Source organism: Eschrichtius robustus, chromosome 5 (assembly GCF_028021215.1).
Source record: "Eschrichtius robustus isolate mEscRob2 chromosome 5, mEscRob2.pri, whole genome shotgun sequence".
Lineage (NCBI taxonomy): Eukaryota > Metazoa > Chordata > Mammalia > Artiodactyla > Eschrichtiidae > Eschrichtius > Eschrichtius robustus.
This window is the reverse complement of record NC_090828.1, coordinates 71,460,087-71,481,488: the sequence shown is the minus strand read 5'-3', so window position 1 is coordinate 71,481,488 and position 21,402 is coordinate 71,460,087.

Sequence of the window (21,402 nt, the reverse complement as noted above, 5' to 3'; positions counted from 1 at the left end):
AACTAACCACATGCTCTATATGTTTTTAAAAAGTTGGGCAATTTAATTTGTTTTTGGATTCCTGATGTACTTTTAATGAAACAAATCAGTGATATACATAAATAAACTGGTGAATATTAATCCCAGACACACACCAGCATATAAGATGAGTAAGTGTAACTGCTTTGCTAAAGGTGAAAATGACAGATGGGATGAAGGATGATGTTTTGTCTCCTCACAGAGGGCTTTGTACATGTAATAAGTGGGTCTCTTGTATCTATTTCATACCATTTTTAGTAACCACTTTTAGTTCCAAGTATTATTTAGGAGTTATGGGTCTTAATTTTCAAGTAGGTAGAATTGCTTGGGTATTTTTATTATTTATTCTAATTTTATTGGATTATGATTATGGAATATGGCCTGTAAAATCTCTACTCTAAAATTTTTGCTAAGGACCTCTTTTTGTGGCCATTACATAACTGATTTTGTAAATATGCCACAGGCATGTAGGAAGAAAAAGACTATTGTCTGTTTGAAGTATCTCTACTTACATTATAATGAGTTTGTTTACTGTATTATTTAATACCTTTTTTCTTACTTACATCTTCTTATTATTACTTTTCAGCCCACTTCTGAAAGAGGTATTTAAACATTTCCCACTATGGAGATTTTTTTCTTGTTTATATACACTTTTGCATATATAGAGCTATGAATATTATCCTCTTCGAAAGATATGAATTTTGTCTTATGACTTTTATCATCATGTTCTCTCTTTATCTTGTTTAATACTTGGAACCTGAAATTTAACTTATATGAAATTAATATTTCCTCTGCTATTATTTTTGTTTGTGATTGCCTAGTATTATTTTGTTCTCTCTTTTGTATTTAGCCCTTAAAAAAAAATTCCACTGTTGAAAAGTAGTTTTCTTATAATCAATATATAGCTCAGGCTTAAAAAAAATTTTTTTTTAAATATCGAAGTAACAGTACCCGTCTTTAAATATAAAAATTCAATCTAGTCACATTCAATGTTACAATTGATATACTTGGTTTTATCATATCTATTTTAATTAATATTTACAATTTAATTTGTTATGCCTTTATTTCTTATTTTTGTGTTTGGCAAGTTACTTTTCATTTTTAAATTTCCCCTGTCAATTTGGAAATTCTCTTTAATATTTCTAGCCTATCACTGGCATATTTCCTTTTTGTCACCCTTTTGATCAAGCACATATTTATCTGTTGGATTGACCCCAAGTTTTGAACTATGCAAAACCTCAAGGCCTGTGGTCAGTTCATAAGTGAATGATGCTCTTCAATGATGCGGTATTTTCCTTTCCACTAATAGGCTTTCAGGAGTTTGAGCGATTAATGGGAAAAAGTAGGAACATTCTAACGGTAGCATTTGTGAAGAAGACCAGGAAAATACGAATGAGAGACTGTACTCTTTGAGTATCAACACAGAGCTCACAAGGAAAGCCACAGAGGCCTGAAAATGGGATTAAGAGTCATCTGTTACAGATGCAGTGGAGGGTCAGCACATGGGCCTTTAGTCTGATTTGACAGAACCACCCTCTCCAAGTCTTCCAGGGTGTCACTTAGGAGAAAGCTTCTAGTTCAGTACAGCCAGGTGGTCAGAGGAATGCTGACAAGTATGGGGTTTGGAAATACAAATTGGTCGATCCCTTTATGGTGGGAAGCCTAATGATCAGTAGTAAGAAAAATGATCAGAGTTTTATACGAAAGAGGAATAGCAGTTAAACCTGTTACTGAGTCCTCATGTTCTTTAAGTTAAACATGACAACAATGAACTAACAAACATAACCCTAAAATGTACCAGTATCATTAAAAATATAAACAAGTTATTAATTAGTGAATCTAGTTCTCATCTACTTATGAGGCACTGCTGTGTTTCCCTCCAAGTCTCTGAGACCAGCTCCCCCAGGCCTCTGTGACTTTGAATTTCTACTTCTCAAGACCATCACTTTTTTCTAAAGGACAGGATATAAAGTGGGGTTTCAGTGGAGGCTGCAGCCCCCCGAGACCATCTCTCTGGCTTTTCCTTCTTTCCTATTTTTTTTTTTTTCAATTAACCCTGGAAAGCCTGCTTTCTCCCAACATATTTGGATTTTAAATTTGGCTCAAAATATTGCTCAAGATGCAGCTTTTTCAAGAGAATTCTATGACTAATCTTAGCCCAATTTATAATTTTGGCTTTGTGTCCCCCTCTCAACTTTAAATATGTATAATATTTTCTCCCAATCTATATAATAAGCTCTTTAAGGTTATAAAATGTGTTTTTTGCTTGGTTTTCTCCTTTTAAACTCTAGAGTAGATACAAATGGGGCTTACATGGTTTAAAAATGTTTGTTTAATTGATGTTTACAAAAATGGAATGAAGACACCAGTAGAACAGCATTGCAAATTATTTTAGGAAGAGCTATTATAAATATCAATGAATAAGAAAAACTATTTTTAGAACTATAAGGAATCAGTGACGTAGAATTCTAGCATTAAATGACATTACTGAAAATGGTGAAAGCACCAATGACACAATAAAAATGGCTGAAAGATATAAAAACACTCACGAGACAGAAATACAAAACCCTCTTCTTAAACACATGAAGAGATACTCAACTTCACTTATAGTAAGAGAAATTCATATTAAACTGATAGGAAATTCTGACTGTGGCCAAGACAGAGTAAGAAGGACCAGATTTAATCTTATGCCTTAAAAAAGTAGAAAACTAGACAAAATATATGAGACAATAATTTTCAGATATTGAACAACAAGCAGCTGGAGTCTGTGATCCCTGAGAAAAGTTAAACAAACAAACAAACAAAAATTAGACCTATAATTACTCTAGCTTACTGTGCCTGGAGAGTTTTCAGTGTAGAAAGAGGGAACCTAACAGAGCTAGGCTCTCTGCTTGAGAAGAGGAGAAAGATTGGGATTCAGGGAGACTAAAGGCTAGAAACTGGGGCAGATACTGCAAAGGAGATACTGGGAGAGAGTTCTGGAGATCTGCAGCGGGGTCCCTTGAGTATTTTACTCATCACTAATCTACATATGTATGAAAGGAAACCATACTCAGTTACCAACCACTGGATGTCAGTTGGCAGAAAAATTCCAGGATCTCACATAAGCCTGGGTATTTTTGCTTACACCAGCCAGAGCAGAAAGAGCAAATACTTGGACATTAAGTAATCGTAAGTAGTAGAGCTAAATTGATCCTAGATTAAAATTTGATCTGAACATATTCTAACAAAGCTTAAAAACAAACCTTGAAATAATGCAACTGATTTTAAATTACTTAATTGTGCATAAAAGTAAAATACAATATTATTTAAAGGAATACAAGAAATCCTGCAATAAACAACATAAAATCATCATGGCAAAAAAGAACTACCAGGCATGCAAAAATGCAGACAGTATGATCCATAACCAGAAAAAAATTATTCAATACAAACACACAGAAATGATGGAACTAGCAGGCAAGGATGTTAAAACAGCTACTATAAATATGCTTCACATGTTTAAGAAAACATAAACAGTACGAGAAGGGGAATAGAAGACAAAAAAAAAAAGGTATTTGTATAAAGTACATTTTATAGTTTTCAAATAAATGAAAATTCCATATCTAAAATGGAAAATATATTGGATGAGGTTAATATCAATTAGTAACTGTAGAATAAAAGACCAATGAACTTGAAGACATTGCATTAGAAACTATCTGAAATGAAGCATAGAGAGGGAAAAAAATATTTAAAGAAACCTGGGTAGCAATAACTTATAGGACACTATTGTTGGTTTAATATACATTTATTTAGAGTCTCAAAAAAGGGAGTGGGGGTAGAAAAAATATTTAAAACAATATTGATCAAAAACTTTCCAAACTGATGAAAACTCAAACTCATAAATTTATAAAAGCTCAATGAATCCAGCAGATTAAAACCAGGACAGAAAACCAGGCAAAAGCACATCATAATCAAATTGTTGAAAACCACTGCCAAAGAAAAAAATCTTAAAAGCAGACAGAGAATACAGACACATTATGCACAGAGGAACAAAGATAGGAATGAGAGAAGCATTATTATCAGATGCTATGCAAGCCAGAAGACAGTAGAGAGACATCTTTAAAGTACTAAAAAGGAAAGAAATCTGACAACCTAGAATTCTTCAACCAGTCAAAATGAAAAGTAAAAAAATACATTTAGACATACAAAAGCTGAAGGAATTCATCATCGCCTATCTGTACTTCAAGAAATATTTAAAAAAAAAAATCATCAGGGAAAAGGGAAACAATACCAGAGGGAAATGTGGATCTATGCAAAGAAATGATGAGCACTAGAAATGGGTAATATAACAGGCACATTTTTCTTACTTTTAAAATGTCTTTAAAAGCTAATTATCTGTTTAAAGCAAAAATATCAGCAATGTATTGTGGAGGTTAAAGCATAAATAGTAGTAAAAAGCATGACAAAATGACACAAAGGACAGAAGGATGAAACAGAAGTACAATGTTGTGAAGTTCTCACACTTATATCTATAAATGGTATAATATTATTTATTTATTTATTATATGAATTTTATTTATTTATTTTTTATACAGCAGGTTCTTATTAGTTATCTGTTTTATACATATTAGTGTATATATGTCAATCCCAATCTCCTAATTCATCCCACCACCACCACCCCCCGCCACTTTCCCCCCTTGGTGTCCATATGTTTGTTCTCTACATCTGTGTCTCTATTTTGCCTTGTAAACCGGATCATCGGTATCATTTTTCTAGATTCCACATATATGTATTAATATACAATATTTGTTTTTCTCTTTCTGACTTAGTTCACTCTGTATGACAGTCTCTAGGTCCATCCATGTCTCTAGAAATGACCCAATTCCATTCCTTTTTATGGCTGAGTAATATTCCATTGTATATATGTACCACATCTCCTTCATCCTTTCATCTGTCGATGGGCATTTAGGTTGCTTCCATGACCTGGCTGTTGTAAATAGTGCTGCAATGAACACTGGGCTGCATGTGTCTTTTGAATTATGGTTTTCTCTGGGTATATGCCCAGTAGTGGGATTGCGGGGTCATATGGTAATTCTATTTTTAGTTTTTAAAGAAACCTCCATATGGTTCTCCATAGTTGCTGTATCAATTTACATTCCCACCAACAGTGTGAGAGGGTTCCCTTTTCTCCACACCTTCTCCAGCATTTGTTGTTTGTAGATTTTCAGATGATACCCATTCTAACTGGTGTGAGGTGATAACTCATTGTAGTTTTGATTTGCATTTCTCTAATAATTAGTGATGTTGAGCAGCTTCTTGGCCATCTGTAGTCTTCTTTGGAGAAATGTCTATTTAGGTATTCTGCCCATTTTTTGATTGGATTGTTTGTTTATTTAATATTGAGCTGCATGAGCTATTTATATATTTTGGAGATTAATCCTTTGTCCGTTGTTTCATTTGCAAATATTTTCTCCCATTCTGAGGGTTATCTTTTCATCTTGTTTGTAGTTTCCTTTGCTGTGCAGATGATTTTAAGTTTCATATGGTCCCATTTGTTTATTTTTGTTTTTACTTCCATTACTCTAGGAGGTGGATCAAAAAAGATCTTGCTGTGATTTATGTCAAAGAGTGTTCTTGCTATGTTTTCCTCTAACATGGTCTGCTCTTACATTTAGGTCTTTAATTCATTTTGAGTTTATTTTTGTGTATGGTGTTAGGGAGCCTTCTAATTTCATTCTTTTACATATAGCTGTCCAGTTTTCCCAGCACCATTTATTGAAGAGACTGTCTCTTCTCCATTGTATATCCTTGCCTCCTTTGTCGTAGATTAGTTGACCATAGGTGTGTGGGTTTATCTCTGGGCTTTCTATCCTGTTCCATTGATCTATATTTCTGTTTTTGTTCCAGTACCATATTGTCTTGATTACTGTAGCTTTGTAGTATAGTCTGAAGTCAGGGAGTCTGATTCCTCCAGCTCTGTTTTTTTTCCCTCAAGACTGCTTTGGCTATTCGGGGTCTTTTGTGTCTCCATACAAATTTTAAGATTTTTTGTTCTAGTTCTGTAAAAAATGCCAGTGGTAGTTTGATAGGGATTGCATGGAATCTGTAGATTGCTTTGGGTAGTAGAGTCATTTTCACAATATTGATTCTTCCAATCCAAGAACATTGTATATCTCTCCATCTGTTTGTGTCATCTTTGATTTCTTCATCAGTGTCTTATAGTTTTCTGAGTACAGGTCTTTTACCTCCTTAGGTAGGTTTATTCCTAGGTATTTTATTCTTTTTGTTGCAGTGGTGAATGGGATTGTTTCCTTAATTTCTCTTTCAGATCTTTCAATGTTAGTGTATAGGAATGCAAGAGATTTCTGTGCATTAATTTTGTATCCTGCCACTTTACCAAATTCATTGATTAGCTCTAGTAGTTTTCTGGTGGCATCTTTAGGATTCTCTATGTATAGTATCATGTCATCTGCAAAAGGTGACAGTTTTACTTCTTGCTTTCCAATTTGCATTCCTTTTATTTCCTTTTCTTCTCTGATTGCCGTGGCTAGGACTTCCAAAACTATGTTGAATAATAGTGGCAAGAGTGGACATCCTTGTCTTTTTCTTGATCTTAGAGGAAATGCTTTCAGTTTTTCATCATTGAGAATGATGTTTGGTATGGGTTTGTCATATATGGCCTTTATTTTGTTGAGGTAGGTTGCCTCTATGCCCACTTTCTGGAGAGTTTTTATCAATGGGTGTTGAATTTTGTCAAAAGCTTTTTCTGCATCTATTGAGATGATCATATGGTTTTTATTTTTCAATTTGTTAATATGGTGTATATATTGATTGATTTGCATATATTGAAGAATCCTTGCATTCCTGGGCTAAATCCCACTTGATCATGGTGTATGATCCTTTTAATGTGTTGTTGGATTCTGTTTGCTAGTATTTTTTGCATCTATATTCATCAGTGATATTGGTCTGTAACTTTCTTTTTTTGTAGTATCTCTGTCTGGTTTTGGTATCAGGGTGATGGTGGCCTCGTAGAATGAGTTTGGGAGTGTTCCTCCCTCTGCAATTTTTTGGAAGAGTTTGAGAAGGATGGGTGTTAGCTCTTCTCTAAATGTTTGATAGAATTCACCTGTGAAGCCATCTGGTCCTGGGCTTTGTTTGTTGGAAGATTTTTAATCACAGTTTCAATTTCATTACTTGTGATTGGTCTGCTCACATTTTCTAATTCTTCCTGGTTCAGTCTTGGGAGGTTATACCTTTCTAAGAATTTGTCCATTTCTTCAAGGTTGTCCATTTTATTGGCATAGAGTTTCTTGTAGTAGTCTCTTATGATTCTTTGTATTTCTGTGGTGTCTGCTGTAAGTTCATTTTTCATTTCTAATTTTTCATTTCTAATTTTATTGATTTGAGTGCTCTCCCTCTTTTTCTTGATGAGTCTGGCTAAAGGTTTATCAATTGTGTTTATCTTCTCAAAGAACCAGCTTTTAATTTTATGATCTTTGCTACTGTTTTCTTTGTTTCTATTTCATTTATTTCTGCTCTGATCGCTAAGATTTCTTTCCTTCTACTAACTTTGGGTTTTGTTTGTTCTTCTTTCTCTAGCTCCTTTAGGTGTAAGGTTAGATTGTTTATTTAGAGTTTTCTTGTTTCTTGAGGTAGGATTGTATTGCTGTAAACTTCCGTCTTAGAACTGCTTTTGCTGCATCCCATACATTTTGGATCATCGTGTTTTCACTGCAATTTTTCTCTAGGTATTTTTGATTTCCTCTTTGATTTCTTCAGTGATCTCTTGGTTATTTAGTAATGTATGTTTCAGCCTCCATGTGTTTGTGTTTTTTACATTTTTTTCCCTTGTAATTGATTTCTAATCTCATAGTGTTGTGGTCAGAGAAGATGCTTGATATGATTTCAGTTTTCTTGAATTTACCAAGTCTTGATTTGTGACCCAAGATGTGATGTATCCTGGAGAATGTTCTGTGTGCATTTGAGAAGAAAGTGTAATCTGCTGTTTTTGGATGGAATGTCCTATAAATATCAACTAAATCTATCTGGTCTATTGTGTCATTTAAAGCTTGTGTTTCCTTATTAATTTTCTGTCTGGATGATCTGTCCATTGGTTAAGTGAGGTGTTAAAGCCCCCCACTATTATTGTGTTACTGTTGATTCCCTCTTTTATACTGTTCGAAGTTGCCTTATGTATTGAGGTGCTCCTATGTTGGGTGCACATATATTTATAATTGTTATGTCTTCTTCTTGGCTTGATCCCTGGATCATTATTCAGTGTCCTTCCTTGTCTCTTATAACATTCTTCATTTTAAAGTCTATTTTATATGATATGAATATTGCTACTCCAGCTTTCTTTTGATTTCCATTTGCATAGAATATCTTTTTCTATCCCCTCACTTTCAGTCTGTGTGGGTTCCTAGGTCTGAAGTGGGTCTCTTGTAGACAGCATATATGTGGGTCTTGTTTTAGTATCCATTCAGCGAGCCTGTGTCTGTTGGATGGAGCATTTAATCCATTCACATTTAAAGTAATTATTGGTATGTATGTTCCTATTACCATTTTCTTATTTGTTATGGGTTTGTTTTTGTAGGTCCTTGTCTTTTCTTGTGTTTCCCACTTAGAGAGGTTCCTTTAGCATTTGCTCTAGAGCTGGTTTGGTGGTGCTGAATTCTCTTAGCTTTTGCTGGTCTGTAAAGCTTTTGATTTCTCCATCGAATCTGAATGAGATCCTTGCCAGGTAGAGCAATCTTGGTTGTGTGTTCTTCCATTTCATCATTTTTAATATGTTGTGCCAATCCCTTCTGGCTTATAGAGTTTCTGCTGAGAAATCAGCTGTTAACCTTATGGGAGTTCCCTTGTATGTTATTTGTTATTTGTTACATGTTATATGTTTTATTTCCCTTGTTGCTTTCAATAATTTTTCTTTGTCTTTAGTTATTGTTAGTTTGATTACTATGTATCTCAGTGTGTTTCTCCTTGGGTTTATCCTGCCTGTGACTCTCTGTGCTTCCTGGACTTGGGTGGCTATTTCCTTTCCCGTGTTAGGGAAGTTTTCGACTCTAATCTCTTCAAATACTTTCTTGGGTCCTTTCTCTCTCTCTTCTCCTTTTGGGACCCCTGCATTGCAAATATTGTTGCATTTAATGTTGTCCCAGAGATCTTTTAGGCTGTGTTGATTTCTTTTCATTCTTTTTTCTTTATTCTGTTCTGCGGCAGTGAATTCCACCATTCTGTCTTCCAGGTCACTTATCCGTTCTTCTGCCTCAGTGATTCTGTTATTGATTCCTTCTAGTTTATTTTTCGTTTCCGTTATAGTATTGTTCATCTCTGTTTGTTTGTTCTTTAATTCTTCTAGGTGTTTCTTCTTTAATTCTTCTAGGTCTTTTTAAAATATTTCTTGCATCTTCTTGATCTTTGCCTCCATTCTTTTTCCAGGGTCCTGGATCATCTTCACTATCATTATTCTGAATTCTTCTTCTGGAAGGTTGCCTATCTCCACTTCATTTAGTTGTTTATCTGGGGTTTTATCTTGTTCCTTCATCTGGTACAAAGTCCTCTGCCTTTTCATTTTGTCTATCTTTCTGTGAATGTGGTTTTCCTCCCACAGGCTGCAGAATTGTAGTTCTTCTTGCTTCTACTGTCTGCCCTCTGGTGGATGAGGCTATCTAAGAGGCTTGTGCAAGCTTCCTGATGGGAGGGACTGGTGGTGGGTAAAGCTGGGTGTTGCTCTGTTGGGCAGAGCTCAGGAAAACTTTAATCCGCTTGTCTACTGATGGTTGGGGCTGGGTTCCCTCCCTGTTGGTTGTTTAGCCTGAGGCGACACAGAACTGGAGCTCTTTGGTGGGGCTAATGGCAGACTCTGGGGGGCTCCTTCCAAGGAGTACTTCCCAGAACTTCTGCTGCCAGTGTCTTTGTCCCCGCCATGAACCACAGCTACCCCCAGCCTCTGCAGGAGACCGTCAAGCACTAGCAGGTAGGTCTGGTTCAGTCTCCTATGGGGTCACTGTTCCTTCCTCTGGGTCCCAATGTGCACACTACTTTGTGTGTGCCCTCCAAGAGTGGAGTCTCTGTTTCACCCAGTCCTGTCAAAGTCCTGCAATCAAATCCCGCTAGCCTTCAATGTGTGATTCTGTAGGAATTTCTCCTCCCATTGCCAGACCCCCAGGTTGGGAAGCCTGACATGGGGCTCAGAACCTTCATTCTAGTGGGTGGACATCTGTGGTATAAGTGTTCTCCAGTTTGTGAGTCACTCACCCAGCATTTATGGGATTTGATTTTATTGTGATTGTGCCCCTCCTACCGTCTCATTGTGTCCTTTGTCTTTGGATGTGGGGTATCTTTTTTGGTGAGTTCCAGTGTCTTCCTGTCAATGATTATTCAGCAGTTAGTTGTGATTCTGGTGGTCTCGCAAGAGGGAGTGAGCACACGTCCTTCTACTCCGCCATCTTGAACCAATCTCCTATAAATGGTATAATATTATTTAAAAGCAGACTGTGATAAGTTAAAGATGTAAATTGCAAACCCTAAGGCAATCACTGAAATAATAAAACAAAGAGATATAGCTAGTAAGTCAATAGCGGAGATAAAATGGGGCCATAAAAAAACACTTAGTCAACCTAAAAGAAGATAGGAAAAGGGCTGGTGGTGGGGAGAAAACAAAGAATGACTGGACCATAAAGAAACAAGTAGGAAAATAGTAGATTTAAACTTAACCACGTTGTTAATCACATCAAATGTAAGTAGTCTAAATGCCCCAATTAAAATACAGAGACTGTCAGACAGGCTGAAAATGCAGGATCCAAAGATATGCTGTTTATAAGAAAGCCATAAAGTTAAAGACACAGATTAAAAGTAAAAAAAATGGAAAAAAACCTCACAAACACTTATTAAGTAAAAATCTTGGGTAGCTTTATTAATATCAAACAGTAGAATTTACAACAAGGAACAATAATAGGGAAAGAGGAATATTTCTTTAATGATAAACAAGTCAGCTTATCAAGAGAACAAAACAATTCTAAATGTGCATGTACCTAATAACAGTGCTTCAAAATACAAGAAGTGAAAACTGATAGAACTTAAAGGAGAAATAGATAAATTCACAATTACAGGTTCTCTCAGATCAGGAACAAGGCAGAAAATGTTAACTCCATTTTTCCCCAACATGATACTGGAGATATTAGCTAGTACAATATGGCAAGGAAAATAAATAAGGCATAGAGATAAAAAAATTAAAATTCTGCAGATCTTCCTCAATTTATGACAGGGTTACATCCCAGTAAACCCATCATAAGTTGAAAATATCCTAAGTCAAAAATGCATTTAATACACCTCACCTATGAAACATCATAGATTAGCTTAGCTTACCTTAAATGTGCTCAGAACACTTACATTAGCCAACAGTTGGGCAAAAAACATCTAACACAAAGCCTATTTTATAATAGAGTGTTGAAGTACTCATGTAATTTATTGAATACAGGCATACCTCGGAGATATTGCTGGTTTGGTTCCAGACCACCACAATAAAGCATATATTGCAATAAAGTGAATCACATGAGTCTTTTTGTTTCCCAGTGCATATAAAATTTATGGTTACACTATACTATAGGCTATTAAGTGTGCAATAGCATTATGTCTAAAAAAACCAACGTATATACTTTAATAAAAAATACTTTATTGCTAAAAAATGCCAAAACAATTACAATAGTAACATCAAAGATCACTGATCTCAGATGATGTAACAAAATAATGAAAGTTTGAAATATTGTGAGAATTATCAAAATGTGACACAGAGACACAAAGTGAGCTAATGCTGTTGGAAAAAACGGAGCCAATAGACTTGTTCAATGCACGGTAGCCATGAACCTTCAGTTCGTAAAACAAAACAAAACAACAACAACATCTGTGAAGCACAGTAAAGTGAAACACAATAAAATGATGTATGCCTGTACTGTACTGAGAGTGAAAGACAGAACGGTTGTATGGGTACAGAATGGTTATAAATGTATTGGGGTTTACTCTTGTGACTGCATGGCTGGCTGGGAGATGTGGCTTGCTGCCACTGCCCAGCGTCACAAGAGAGTATGGTACCACATACTGTTAGCCCCAGAAAAGATCAAAATTTACAATTTCAAGTATGGTTTCTACTGAATGCTTATTACTTTTGCACCATAGTAAAGTTGAGAGATGAAAGTCGAACCATCATAAATCAGGGACTTGTATTTCCAGATAACAAGATCAACTGTTTAGAAAATAAGTGAATTTAGCAAGGACTCACAATAAGATCAGTATTAAAAACTGAAATCTATTTCTATGCTTTCTATGTATTTCTATGCAATTCTATGCTAAACAATTGAAATTAAAATAAAAGTGCCATTAGAGTATCAAAATATGAAATATTTAGGATTAAGTTTTGAAAAAGTATTCAAGGTCTGTGCAAAAATCTGCAGAACACTGATGACAGAAAAGAAAAATCTAAATAAGTGAAAAGAAAGGCCATCTTTATGGATTAGAAGACTTAATATGGATTAGAAAAATAATTTCAGCATTATCCCAGTAAAAATTCCAGCAGCATTTATGAAATTGACAAGGTGATTCTACAGTGTATGTAGAAATAAAAAATATCTAGAATAACCAACATGCTTTTGAAGAAGAGCAAAATTATAAAACTTACACAATCTGAATTCAAGACTTACTATATAAAGGTAAAGTCATTAAGACAGTGTAACATTGGTGTAAAGATAGACACATAGAGCAATGGAACAAAAGACTGTCCAGGAATAAACTTTCATATAATGGCATTTGATTTCTGACCAAAGTGTCAAGGTCAGCAGGGGAAGTATAGTCTTTTCAACAAATGGTGCTAGACCAAATGGATATCTACATGTAAAAAGATGAAACAAAACCCTTACCTCACATCATACACAAGAATTAACTCAAAATGAATAATAGAGATAAATATAAAAGCTAAGCTAATAAACTTTTAGAAAAAAGTATAGATGAAAACCTATGTGACCTTGGTAAGCCGAGATTTGTTAGACAGCACAAATCATAAAGTCATAGGTGGTCACAATGGACTTCATTAAAATAAAAATTCAAACCTTTTGTTCTTCAAGAAACTCTGCTAAAAAAAATGAAAGGAAAGCCATAGCTTGGAAGAAAATATTTGTAATATATCTCTCTAATAATAGACTTTAACTAGAATATATAAGAACATCATTTACACTCAATAATAGGAAAACAATATAATAAATACTGGGCAAAATATTTGAATAGACATTTCGCCAGAGAGGATACATGAATAGCAAGTAAGCACATGAAAAGATGCTCACCATCATTAGTCATGAAGAGAAAGCAAATTAAAATCTCAATTACCATTACATACCCACTAAAATAACTACAGTTAAGAACTGGCAATATTTTGTATTGGTAACAATATGGTGCAAATGGAATTTTCACACATTGTTGATGGGAATAAAAAAATGGTATAGCAACAATTTGGCAGTTTCTTGTAATGTTAAAAATACACATCATACAACTCAGCAATACCACTTCTAGTAACTTATCCAAAGAAATAAAGACATTTTCATACAAATACTTACATTCAAATATTCATGGTGGTTTTATTAATGATAGTTCCAAATTGGAAATAACCAATATGTCCATCAACTGATAAGTGGATGAACGATTTTTAGTTTATCCTTACAATGGAATACTACTCTGCAACAGAGAAGAATGAAGATTGGTACACTCATATGGTTGATCCTCAGAAGCGTTTTGCTAAGGGAAAAAAATACAGAAAAAGAGTATATACTACATAAAGTTTATATGAAGTTCTATAAAAGACAAAACTACAGTAACTGAAAGCAAATTAGTTGTTAGGGGCTGGGGATGGGGGTAAGGTGTTGGCTATCAAGAGGCATGAGGGAATTCTTTTGTGTGATAGAAATGCTCTATATTTATTATATTTGTGGTTGTGGTTATATGATCACATACATTTTCCAAAACTCATCAAATTGTACACTTAAAATGAATGCTATTATATGAATTACACCACAGTAAAGGTGATTTTTAAAAAACTATCTGTAATCAATTTTTCACCTATTACACTGGCAAAACCCCAAAAGTTTGATAATGTACTATTATTGTTAAGACTTTGGAGAAACAGGCACTGTTAGGCATCGTTTGTGTGGGTATTAAATAGTTTATTATAATTGGTAGTATCTGTCAAAATTGCAAATGTATGTAGCCTTAGATCCAGAACTTCTATTTTTTAAAAGTTAGCCCATTCATATACTTGCATACATGCAAAAAGTTTATATACAAGTATACATGCCACCTTGTGTCGTAGTAAATAACTGGAAACAACCCAAATGTCTATCAGTGATGAACTGCTTAAATAAATTATGGTACATCATATTTTGGAATGCCAGATAGCTGTTGAAAAGAATCTGGAAGACTTTTTGGACTTGAAGATACATTGGAAATTGGAAAAAACAAGGTGCTGAAAAATATGTTTTAAAAAAATGAAGAAAAGTAGGTGGAAAGAAGAAGCCATATTGGCTTGCACATGCTTAAAAATTCTCAGAAAGAGTAAAAAAGAAGTTAATAAAATGGTTACCCATTGGGAAGAAAAGGGAGCTGAAAAGGTGGGACAGTATGTACACTTTATACTTTTTGAGTTAGAATTCTAAAAATTAAATAATAGTTTAAAAAATAATAAAAATGAAATTTAGTAAAGCATATGTAATATAAATACATACATAGGAGGAAAAAAAAAATCACTGAAAAGAAAAAAAGGTATCTAAAGGGAAAAGAATGAACATGGACTCCAAATAAGGATGTGGATGATGTTAATTATGATGCAGATTGATTAGACATTTAATTACTATTCTTAAATCTTTCAGGCATGCATGAAAGATGAACAAATGATGTCTATAAAAGAAGTTATGAAAATCCCAAAACCACACTCATTAAAATGTATTAAAAATAGTCAACTCAGCGTACAACTTAGTAGCTATGGATAACATTATTAAGATAATTACCATCTTTATTCATGAAATAATTATAGAAAACCTACTGTGGCTGTATCACTGTGACTACAGGAGATGTGAACCAGAGACATACTTCTTGTCTTTAGGAGGCTAGGAACTCTTGATGAGGACAAAGCCCAAACACATGAAAAATTAAATAAGTACAACAAAAATATGGCAGGAGCTGCCTGTATGATCAGGAAAGGCTTTAGCAAGGAGATGGGGATCAAGGCAGTGAGTAGGAATAAAATGGGAACGGGCACCCTTTCTAGGATGAACTGTGTTGTTTGAGCAGTAGGAAGGAGCAAGGGGAGAGAATGAGAGATGGCCTAGATCAGACCAGAGGGAAAGACTTCGTGGGAGATATGGGGAGATGTGAGGAAGATAAAGTAAGGGTGTAAGAGATGGAGACCTCGAACACTAGACCGTGACGCCCGAACTTCTTACAGGCAGGGGAAGCTCTGAGCCGGGATGAACTCTGCACAGTGGAGTTTTTAAATAAGGCATATCTAGCGGTAGTGGATTGCAGCGCTGAGAGATTGCAGGCAGAGACCAATTAGGAAACTGTTGTAATAAATTAGATGTGAAGTGATAACTAAGATTCTAGACAAGAGCATGGATGTGGAATTGCAAAGGAAGGCATGGATACAAAATAGGTTACTTCACAAGAATCAACACACATGGTGACTGATGAGAACTGTAGGAGAAAGGGAGGAAAGGGAAGAATCAAAGACTTCTCCTGGATATGAGATTGTCTCAGAGAGAGAATAATGGTGCCATGGAAAGAAATAAGGAAATTTGGAAGAGATACTGGTTTAGAGGAGGAAGAGGGGGAGTTGGATTTTTATTTTTTTAATTTTTATTTTATATTGGACTATAGTTGATTTACTGTGTTGTGTTAGTTTTGGGTGTACAGCAAAGTGAATCAGTTATACATATACATATATCTATTCTTTTTCAAATTCTTTTCTCATTTAGGTTATTACAGAATATTGAGCAGAGTTCCCTGTGATATATAGTAGGTCTTTGTTGGTTATCTATTTTAAATATAGTAGTGTGTATATGGACTTTTAAAATATTGTGTTGGAGTGCTACGTTGGGTACCAAGTGAAAAGGTTCAGAGGTAATTAGGAAGGTAGATCAGGCTTGGAAATTTTGATACGGAATTCATCGAAGGACAAAAGGATAAAGAGGGAAATTAAAAGTGGTTGAGGGGGAAGCTGTTGAAGGAGAGCAGTATGAACAAGGAGTGGCTCTGATAATGCCTAACACAACAGGGAGGCCAAAGGGAATAAGAACTGAAAAAAGTCCATTAGATACGGTGCTTAGCAGGTCAACGGTTCCAGTAAAGTGGACAGTTGAGGGTACAATCCTGGGATGGAGGGGGAAGAGATCCTAATGCATTAGAGATGGGGTACTGACTACTTGCTTAAAAAGGTGTCAAAGAAAGCAGGGAGAAAAAATATAGCCAGAGTACTACCAAATGGCCATAAATTTTGGGAACCCGAAGAGGCACTACACCTGAGTCCTAAAAGCAAGTACTAGATGCTTAATATACACAGTTGTATAAACAAAAAAGGTTGAATGGATATTGACATTTTTATCAGCGCATATATTTAAAGAAAGCCAGTCTTCCAATAAAAGTGAATAATAATGTGTTCCTTGGCACTCTAGAATGGAGGTCCCAATCTAGAACCCCAGAGGCTGAATCTGGCTCACACAGATGTTTTTGCTAGAATGCCACAGTTCCTGTGCCTCTCTGTCACCCATAGCCAGGCTGAGCCATGCGGACACTTGCATTTGCAACTCCTGTTTTAATACTTTCTAATGCTAAACCATCCCAAAGAAAGAAAAAATATTAAAATAAATACTCCAACAATTCAAAGCAAACTCATCCTGACTTTGTCTGAGTATACTATATTTTTTAACAAATTGGGTTTGGTAAATGTTATTTCTAGTTGTTGTTTTCTTCTGAATTATCTCGTGTGCTGAGCCTGCCCCTGGCCCTACCCTAGGGCTCCCCCCCATCCCCCTCGAAGAACTGATGAAGGTCTGAGCATTCTCACCCTTGCCTTTGCTATGTGCTCCTGGTTGCCTGAGTGTTCCTTTTATCCCGTTCTGTTTAATTATCACGCAAACCCTCTGTTGAGCTGTTAATTCACAAGTTATCTTCATCTGAAGACTGGAAACCCTGGGCTCTTTCGGCATATATTAGACAGCTAAAATATGAAATGAAAGAAAACAGAGTTTTAGCCAACAGAAACAAGTGACTCATTTCCTTGTGAAAACTCACAAGGTTTACGTTACCCTGGCAACGATATTCCAGAACAACATCTCTCCCCTCCCCTTTTAGAGCTTTTCTGTGTTCCTGTTACAGTCTGTGTTCTGCGGTGACCTAATGGGGAACCAAGTCACTTACTGATTCATGAGACAAGAAAACTGTGCTTTCATGCCCAAAGCTCATCCTATGTCCTTTTGACCGAAGGAAGGAAAGTTTACTTTGTACAAAGAGATGAGCTGTAAGGAGAGACAAAGAACTCTGGACTCAGTGCCGTCCTAGGGTATAAGTGTGGTCCTGCTGTGACTTTCAAAACACCACCAGTGGTTCCAGTATGTTAGAATTCTAAGTGCCTGTTTTTCTAAAGGCAGCTGATTAAATCATAGTGTGTAGCAGCCTGTGTATTCCTCACGGGGAAATGAAGATTTAGACACTCGTTGCGCAAAGACCCCAGATGTTTCTTGGGACTCACATCATGGGTGGGAATTTCATGGTGCTTAGGGCCAAAATTTCAACCCACATCACCGCAGCTCTCCAAAGCAGAAATATGTAGAGCAAAAACAGTCACACTAACCCTCGTTTCTTCTAGTTTTTTTTTTTTTTAACATCTTTATTGGAGTATAATTGCTTTACAATATTGTGTTAGTTTCTGCTGTATAACAAAGTGAATCAGCTATACAGATACATATATCCCCATATCTCCTCCCTCTTGTGTCTTCCTCCCACCCTCCCTATCCCACCCCTCTAGGTGGACACAAAGCACCGAGCTGATCTCCCTGTGCTATGCGGCTGCTTCCCACTAGCTATCTATTTTACATTTGGTAGTGTATATATGTCCATGCCACTCTCTCACTTCGTCCCAGCTTACCCTTCCCCATCCCTGTGTCCTCAAGTCCATTCTCTACGTCTGCGTCTTTATTCCTGTCCTGCCACTAGGTTCATCAGAACCATTTTTTAAAAAAATTTTTAGATTCCATATATATGTGTTAGCATACGGTATTTGTTTTTCTCTTTCTTACTTCACTCTGTATGACAGACTCTAGGTCCATCCACCTCACTACAAATAACTCAATTTCATTTCTTTTTATGGCTGAGTAATATTCCAGTGTATGTATGTGCCACATCTTTATCCATTCATCTGTCGATGGACACTTATGGTTTTCTCAGGGTATATGCCCAGTAGTGGGATTGCTGGGTTGTATGGTAGTTCTATTTTTAGTTTTTTAAGGACCATCCATACTGTTCTCCATAGTGGCTGTATTGATTTACATTCCCACCAACAGTGCAAGAGGGTTCCCTTTTCTCCACACCCTCTCCAGCATTTATTGTTTGTAGATTTTTTGATGATGGCCATTCTGACTGGCGTGAGGTGATACCTCATTGTAGTTTTGATTTGCATTTCTCTAATGATTAGTGATGTTGAGCATCCTTCCATGTGTTTGTTGGTAATATGTATATCTTCTTTGGAGAAATGTTTATTTAGGTCTTCTGCCCATTTTTGGATTGAGTTGTTTGTTCTTTTGATATTGAGCTGCATGACCTGCTTGTATATTTTGGAGATTAATCCTTTGTCAGTTGTTTCGTTTGCAAATATTTTCTCGCATTCTGAGAGTTGTCTTTTCTTCTTGTTTATGGTTTCCTTTGCTGTGCAAAAGCTTTTAAGTTTCATTAGGTTCAATTTGTTTATTTTTGTTTTTATTTCCATTTCTCTAGGAGGTGGGTCAAAAAGGATCTTGCTGTGATTTATGTCATAGAGTGTTCTGCCTATGTTTTCCTCTAAGAGTTTTATAGCGTCTGACCTTACATTTAGGTCCATTTTGAGTTTATTTTTGTGTATGATGTTAGGGATTGTTCTAATTTCATTCTTTTACATGTAGCTGTCCAGTTTTCCCAGCACCACTTATTGAAGAGGCTGTCTTTTCTCCATTGTACATTCTTGCCTCCTTTATCAAAAATAAGGTGACCATATGTGCATGGGTTTATCTCTGGGCTTTCTATCCTGTCCCATTGATCTGTATTTCTGTTTTTATGCCAGTACCATACTAGTTTTTAAGCTCTCCGAGGTATTCGAAAAGAAGTGGAGAGGACCTTCAGTAGGTTTTGCTGCTGATGTTACTTAAAAATTAGGGTCTGGATGAAGGAAGGGCTTCAGGATTTTATGTTTAGAGACTTCTTGAGCATCTTTATATTTTTATTGGAGGGGCAGCGAATTTTGTATCTATTAGAATGTAACAGACTAAAAATTACTAGTGTTTCAGATTTTTAGTTTCTCTCTCGTACTAAAAACCTGTCTGCAAAAGAGATTTTCAGCTTTGCTCAGTCATTTTTTCCCCCTCAAAAGTGTCTTGCCAGTTCTCTTGGCTTTGGAGAGAGAATAGGAGAACAGGCAGAGAGAGAGAGAGAGAGAGGGAGAGAGAGATGGGAATAGAGGGAAGATGTGGAACAATTTAGTGTCAATTTATATAATGAGAGGCTAGGAGAGGGAGATAAGTTGAAAATAGTTTTTAAAAAAAGTCATATAGGCTGAAGGCATTTGGGGAGAAATTTTGGGGGGGAAGATTGGAGGAGAAAGATTCTGGAATAATAGTTCATATATGTGATGGTGACAGAAAGGAAGGGATAAAAAAAGAAAATTATAAGAAGAATTGCTGGGACTCATACATCCTTATCATAGTTCCGGAAATACGAAAAAAGAACCTGATATATTTTGAGCTGAAATTCACTTTGCTTGCAAGGATTGTATATGTTTTAGCCACAACACTCCTCTGGGACATGAACCATGTGGGTCATGGTACTACAAACAATAAAAAAGCATTATTATTTTAAAAATTGCTTGAGAAAACTAGAAATTATTCCTAATGGAAAGGTAGTCTTAACTTGGGAGAATGTTGAGTAGAAATTCTTTTCTATTTTTTTCTTTCTGTGAGTGATACCCAAATATTAAGGCAGAAGGCAAAAGTCAACAACAACTTACTAGGTCAAAATATTCTCATTCTGTGTTGTCATCAGGAAGGAGGCTCTGATATGAGTGACCTTCCCTTCCATTGTAACAAATGAAAAGCATTGGGAACAATTTTAAGTTCTATTCAGTTATTTTTTAGGCAAGTATTTTTTTTAATGAAACAATTTACCGATTTTGTTTTTTTTACTGTGACTTTTCTTTTTTCCCCAAATATCATCTCTGCTTCTAGGTATTAAAAAAAAAAAAAGTAGTCCATCTGTTGGGTGTGTAGCTTGTGAAATTACAATTACAAATTCCCTATAGAAATACTGATAAAATATTTTCTTTTTTGAAATTAATAATCCAAAGTAGTTGCAAGATATTTTCAATTTGTTCAGCAATGTAAAACTATTTGCTGCACAGGATGAAGAAAGCATGCTTCACATTTTTGAAAATTGTAATTGTCTGCCATAAAAATTAATGGATGACATCTACGAACATAACTGTATGAGTCAAACAATTTGTATGTGTTTCAAACTTGAAATATAAAATATGAACAAATTATAATTGACTACAATTGAACTTTGATAGAAATAAACACTGACTAGAACCTTGACCATTAGTCTTGAAAAAGATGTTACATGCCACAATATACTGGCTATGAAATGCATTATTGTTGTTAATGAACCAGCAAATAAGTGTCAGATTCCCTTTTTGCTTGGCTGTTTCTTGGCTTAAATATTATTAAATTTCATGATAATACTGCCAAATTTGATGAATAATTTTGCTTATGCAAATTTAGGAGAAAATTCTGTAGATTTTACTGTATAAATAAATATTGGCTATGTCTATATGATAAGAGAATGAATAAAATTGGGGGAAACTCTGGAATCATGGAGCCAAAAAAGGGCTATTCCCTATTCCTCCCTCCCCGCAGTCCCTGGCATCCACCATTCTACTTTCCGTCTCTAATGAATTTGACTACTCTAGGTACCTCATGTAAGTGAAATCACGCACTTTTCCTGACTGGCTTATTTCGCTTAGTATAATGTCCTCAAGGCTCATTCATGTATCATGTGAAATATTTCCTTCCTTTATGAAGCGGAATGGTATTCCATTGTGTGTATAGACCACATTTTGTTTGTCCATTCATC